Source organism: Silene latifolia, chromosome 1, assembly GCF_048544455.1.
Source record: "Silene latifolia isolate original U9 population chromosome 1, ASM4854445v1, whole genome shotgun sequence".
NCBI classification, from domain to species: Eukaryota; Viridiplantae; Streptophyta; class Magnoliopsida; order Caryophyllales; family Caryophyllaceae; genus Silene; species Silene latifolia.
In genome coordinates, this window is record NC_133526.1 from 136239007 (window position 1) to 136246008 (window position 7002).

Genomic DNA, 7002 nt, shown 5'->3' on the forward strand with positions numbered 1-7002 from the left:
AGGACAACAAAGTCGACAGGGAAGAAAAACTTCCCTATCTGAACGGGTATGTCCTCTAGGACTCCTATGGGCTCGACCGCAGAACGGTCAGCCATCTGGACTGTCATTTCGGTAATAGAAAACCTGGTCAGTTTAAGCTTCCTTGCTAGACTCAAGGGCATGACACTTATGCTAGCTCCTAAGTCACATAAAGCCTTTTCGATAGAAAAGGTACCTATGCTACAAGGAACTGAAAAACTGCCCGGGTCTTCTAAATTATGGGGCGCAGTGTGAGACAAGTAGGAGCAAGACTCTTTAGTTAACGCAACAGTATGAACATGTTCAAGCGATTTTTTCTTTGACAATAACTGTTTCATGAACTTAGTGTATGCTGGCACTTGGTTAACTAACTCAAGGAAAGGGACTTCTACATTTAGACTACGGATAACTTTCTCAAACTTACTGAAAGATACCTGTTCCTTGGTTGGCACGAGTCTCTCCGGATATGGGGATGTAAGGAGTACCTTAGCCCTATCCTCTAATCAGCGCGCGCCGGCGTCCTTGGACTTTGGCTGGAAGTCCGTCACCTTTTCTTTGTTGAAGCTAGACCCTTCCTCAGACCGTCTCAAATGAGACCCATTAACCGTCATCGGATCGAACTTGAGCCGGATCGACCCATCGCACTCGTTCCGCTTTCAAAATTTTCGGGACCGTGGTTCCCCGAAACAAGTGGTCTCGTAGATTATTTGGCATTAAAGGACGAAATTCTTCAACATCAGCAGTGATATTGGTCGATCGACCACCCTCCTCAGTCGATCGACTGGGTTGCACAGTTCCAGAAGCTCCTGTAACCCGCAATTCAGTCGATCGACTAGGTACTTCAGTCGATCGACTGAAATACCTAGCAGACGGCTGTTTTTTTGATTTATTCGTTACAGCTTTGTTTGGACTCGGATCTGCCTCATTCTTCTCAACAACTTTCTCGACCATGGCAGGACCCTCAAGTGTGGACCCGCTTCTCAAGGTGATGGCATGTAGGGTCTCCTTTTGTTCGGGTTGAGTGGGTAAGTGTCCGGGAGCTCGAGTGTTACTTTTGCTAGCCAACTGAGCTATTTGGCTCTCTAATAACTTCATCCCGGCCTCTCTTGCTTGGGACTCCTTCAAAGAACAGATTCTTCACTCGGAAAATTCAGAATTTTGTGTTTGTTGCTTTCTTTGCTGCGCACATAAGGAGGCTTTTGGTATTCTTTGTTGCTTTTGATGCGGAGGCACATATGGCTGCTTCTTTGTGGCGGAGGTTGAGTTGGATTCAAAACATTCTCGGCTTCTCCAACTCAAGTTTGGATCTTTGTGGCTCGTAGTAGGTGTTGTTCTGCCTGTAGTGTTGAAAGGCAGCACAAGATTCAAAGGGACTAGGGCAGTTCTTCGAGACATGGCCCTCAACTCCACACCTTTCACAAAGGAAGGGACCGTCTGACACAGCGTTGACTTGGTATATCCCACCCTTAGAGGCTCCTCCTAGCTCATACTTGTCAAATCTCGCGGTGAGAGCCTCAAGTGCAGCAACAGAGGAAGATTCAGCAGCTCTCCTCTGGTTCCCTCTCCAATTCCCATACTCGGCCTTGTGGGTAGCTAGATCGTCAATGATCTTCCACCCCTTGGTTGCTCTCAAATTCTCAGCGAATCTTCCATTGGCTGCAGCATCCAAAATGGCCCTCTAATCGTCGTACAACCCATTGTAGAAATGATTGCACAAACTCCACTTTTCGAATCCATGGTGCGGTATGGTTCGCACTAACTTCTTGAATCGGACCCATGCCTCGTGGAAATTCTCATCTGGCCCTTGTTTAAAGCCCGTGATATGAGCTCTAATAGTGATCGTCCTCGAAGCAGAAAAGTACTTCTTGTAGAACGCCAAGGCCAATGTATTCCAATCAGTGATCTCCTGAGCGGTCCGGTCCAAATCTCTATACCACTCCCTTGCAGCATCACGAAGGGAGAAGATGAACATGGTCTCTTTGATTTGATCCTGGGTCACGCCACCGGTGGGGGGAATGGAGCAAAGCGGCAGAGTCAATAAAGGTCTCCATATGTCTAGCTGCATCTTCATTTGCAGCTCCCCCAAACTGATTTCTCTCGACCATAGTGATGTAAGCAGGCTTTGGTTCGAATTTCCTGGCATCTCCCGGTAACTCGAACCCCTTGTATAAATTGTCGGCTGTCGGCTCAGAAAAACTAGCTATACTTGCTTCCTCGGCCATGACAGAAATTTCTGGAGAAGTAACTGTCTCGGCTGAAGATGTAGACACGGGTGAAGATGGTGGATTTCCCTCGAACAACTCGTTCTCGTAAAAGCTAGAATGAGAACTAGGCTCTTCCAGCTATTGTTCTTGAAATAATCTCCTCTTAACGTGCAAAGATCTTTCAATCTCTGGATCAAATGGCAGTAATGGACCACCCTGTGACCTGCGCATAAGAGGAAACTACAACAAAATATAAGAACAGTTTAAGGAACGGATGTTCCTTAAACTAAGAAAGACTAAAAATTAAAACAACTAAAATTAGGACTATTGCCTCCCCGGCAACGGCGCAAAAATTTGATACCCGTCGTTGTGAGTACCAAAGATAAAATTTATAATCTCCTATTAAGACTAACCTAGGCTAGTGGTAACAGGGTCGAACCACAAGGAGGCAGTTGTAAACTTTAGTTGATTTATGTTCAGTCTGAGGTAACTATTATGGGGGTTGATTTGAATTGGTCTATAGCTAATAACAATAAAAAGAAAATAAACTAAAAATACGATTTAAACAGATAAGAGAAGGGTACTAGGATGGTCGGGTCATTATAGCTTCGGCGGCAGCAAACTAAGTCGGTCTGAATCAAACACAGGTAAGGCGGGAAATAAGAGGTCCTCTCGGTCCACTCCTAACAAATAGCATCTCTCGATCTCGCTATAGGTCCCTAATGTCACTAATACTAACTTTCGTCCTGAAAAGTGACTAATGGTCTAAACTATACCTATCTTTCGATCTTAGCACAGTTTAGTCGATTTAATTGATGGTCAAATAACCTTCCCTATCTTTCGATCTAATGGGTCGGTCACAAAATAGGTATCTAACTGGTCGCATGCATTCGATTTGTTAAATACGAGATTAAAACCAATTAAAACGAAGGATAACCTTACAAGGTCAGTCGATCGACCAACATTGTCCGTCGATCGACTGACACGCGGGTTCAGTCCGTGTTCAATCTAGTGCCGCCTATGCCATAAATCGCCTACATCCTAGCACTAATGATTTAGCTACTCATGCTAAGGGTAACAACAATAACATCAATGATAAATCTAACTATTGAATTCATGTTTTAAACGGCGGAAGAAACAATTAACATAAAACAACAGTTCGGCTTTGGGGAAACTGATCTAGCAATTCTAACACTATAAGCAAAATACTGAAATAGAAACAGTAGAATACCGTGTAGAATTGTGAAGGAAAAGAACAAGGCCGAATTATCCAAGCAAATTGTATTCAAAACCGAAGCAAACCTTGAACCCTAATTATTCTAAACTGAATGTAAAACTGAAATAAAACTTGATATGTAATTCGATAAAAGCTAGATGCCTATTCTGATGTTTTTAGGTTACGTTATATAGCAAACTAACGTAACAATTATTTCCTAAACCTAAACTTCACGGGCTTCAAGTTTCTCAATCTTTTAATTCTCGTCTGAAGCAGCGATGTGGTCGATCGACTAAGCAGGGAGGTCGACCGACTGGATCTCAGCAACAGTAGCTTCTGGATCCCGATAGTTGGTCGATCGACTGATGGGACTAGTCGATCGACTGCTTGAGCTGCTAATTGACTTCTTTAAACTCGTGGACTCGTTCTTTGGGCCTTGGATCGCGCACCAAGCTCGTTCCTTAAGCAGTTCCTTTACGTCATTTGCAATGCAGATTACTCGGGGGCGGATTTGGCTTGATTTCCCGCTGAATTCTTCACATTTCTGCAATAAAGTACAAAATACGGAAGTAGACGGAAATAGGGAGAAATGTAGCATAAACTAAACAAATGAGCTCTGAAATGCGTGTAAAAAGAGATGTAAAACATCATATAAATGACACGCATCAATTGTAATCTTCATTATTGTATTTCTTTTACCACATTGTTTGTATGCCTTCACATGTAATTGAACTTAAATTCCTACCTCGACATTAATGCATGTTAAACTAATTGTTCACCGACTTAGCTAATTCTCACATGTTAGGATTAATCTAATGCATGTTACATTGCATGCATATAATCGACAATATATCGAGTATAGATAATTTCCCTAATCATTAGTAGAGGCCGCTATCGAGGCGACTCCATAAATGCAAACGCTTGTTCTCTCTCCCAAGCGCCCCCGTGGGCCCGCGTCCACAGTTTGGCGACTCCGCTGGGGATAATACACTTACGTGTATCCAAGGGTGAAACTTGAACAAGGTTAGGGAATAGTTTGTATAAGACAATTTTCGGTTTTCATAACTCGATATTCCTAGATCGTTTATTCGGCCTTCCTAGGCCCAACCCAACCCATTCGACCAATCGTCCCGTCTAAACGGTCCTAATTCTTATTTGGGCCTAAGGATGGATAGCGATTGACGTCATCCATACCACGGTACTTACTCTTGTTTGTATCAAGGACCTTCACTACTTGAAGAAATGGATTAGGAATCGGCCTTACTCTTGTTTGGTACGAGCCTCTCCACAGACTTCGGGTTTGATTGTTCGGTATGGCAACCCACCCTTTAAACCAAAAACCCTTTAAATGCACTCAGCATCCCGTTATAATGCTTGTATAAATGTTTATACCTTACGTGATCACCATTTCTAAACGAAACCCTGACGATTTTTGTAAAATCAAAATCCCTTTAAGTTGTAAATTTCGAAAAGGCCAATAATTAGCGTAAAACCGAGTCAAAACTCTGTCCATTTGCCGAGTTAAATTTCGGGCCCAAGCCCATTTCAAAACCTCACTTCGAGTCCACTCCTACAACTACACTGAAGTTGACTAGGACCAACATTCTCAAACTTCGTCATTTTCTTCAAAACTCACTCAACACAAGTGGCACACACCCACTTCACGAGTCAAAAAATTTCTTATCAAGTAAGTGTGTTAGAATGGTCGATCGTGTTTTGATTCGTCATCGATCTCTTATCCAGTCTCCAAGATGCCTAAAACAAGCGACGTGAACTTCAATCAACTCAAGGATGGTAATGATCGAATCCTAACCGCGCTAGCTCAACTCCAAGTTACTCAAGACCAAGTGTATGATCGCCTTGACACCATCGAGGGCCGGATCTATGTTAGGTTCATATACCTATTATTAGACTCCTCTAATAATGAACTAATTAACTTGTTAATTATATGTTCTTTAGATCTAGTGCATGCATAACAAAATGAAAGATTTATAAGAAAAAAACAATGTTCCTTACATTGCTAGTTGGTTCGAAAATATGGGCACAAGTAAGGTCACCTTCCTTCACTTGTTCTTGAGCTTAATATGATGGATGATCTTCCAAGATCCCAAGTATAGAAATCCTCCTTAGATTGCACCCAAGACTTACCCTTAAACTAGTATACTAATTAACTAGATTATTATACTAGTATCCTTAAAATGTATTCTAATATTGTTATTATTACTACACTAGTAACCTTGTTTTAATATTAGAATTGATGAACAATTTATTGTAAATCTCTAAAAACTTGTTAGAGAAAACTAGAGAGAAGGATGAGCAAACTCTTGCATGTAGATGAATGAATGAGTAAGTAGTAAAATGAGAACAAAAATTCTCATAAAGAGAAGGAGGGAGCACGGTTGGAACAAGGGAGTAATGCCAAGAATTGGAATCTCCTTTTCCTTTTACTCTTACCAACATATTAGGTGTGTAAGGCTAGTGTGTGTAGGAATGATTACACATTGCTTTATCTCATAAAATAATCAACTACAAACCACCATGACACCCTTCATTTCGGTCCATGTCTTAAAATGGACTACCATTTTATTTTGTTAATTTGTCATTTTTCACATAATATGTCTCATGTAATATATTACATGTTATTAATTAATTTAATGCATATTTATCCCATAAATATCATTTCACAAATTAATTAAATTATATACAACAAATTGACTAGTGATACTTAATCACATAAATAAAATGGGTCATAAAATTATAATTCACAACATCTTGTAATTATAATTAATCATTCATTCTAATTTCTATTGTTTCTCAAACAATAAACAATTTTAGTAACAAAGCATTTTTATTACTAAAATAAATCTTATTTAATCCCATTATAATAAGATATCAATATTCTCTCTCATAAGTAAATTGTTCACTTTTAAGGAATTGATTACCTCGTATCCTCATACAATTAACCAATTTATCCATTAAGGGAATTGTCCTTTAGGTGTGACCTTAAGGGATCAACTGACCACCATCGTCAACTCTAGTCTGCCAATCATTACCGATTAATGACGATCAGTTGATTATATAATAAAACATCCCTCACGTATTCTTTATATGGGATTTAATAATAATATTAAATCATGTGATCGCCCTATTGTTGAGGACACATTTCCCAACAATCTCCCACTTGTCCTCGACAAGTGTGCGTCACCAATTCTCTTGTCCTATACAATCTCCCACTCAATGCAAGGTGTCTTGCAGGTCGTACTTACATTTGTTCATATCTTAAGTGGTTTTCTCGATCTGGAGATTAACTGTCTGACCGGAATTATCTATCATAGATGTCTTCCGAGCGTGGCCACGCATTTCCAGTTAACTACTCCTCGAGTGGCCTTGAGATTTCAAACAACCCTGACAAGGGGTGGACAATTCCTATCGCCCTATTCCCTTTGTTCAGCCACAGTCCATCATAACCCAAAATATACCCAGTTTGACCTCATTTACGAAATCGTAGAGTATAAATCAAAGCTAGTCAGAAATTGTGCCAACTTGGGCGAATAGTCTCTAGTT

At 40.6% G+C, this 7002-nt stretch overlaps 1 non-coding gene across 1 annotated transcript; it reads left to right on the forward strand.

Moving 5' to 3' along the window:
• The first annotated feature begins 1748 nt into the window (after positions 1 to 1748).
• On the forward strand, positions 1749 to 1855 carry LOC141622534 (small nucleolar RNA R71). Its single transcript, XR_012533003.1, has one exon. It is a non-coding gene; the product is annotated as a small nucleolar RNA R71 (small nucleolar RNA).
• The last annotated feature ends 5147 nt before the right edge of the window (positions 1856 to 7002 follow it).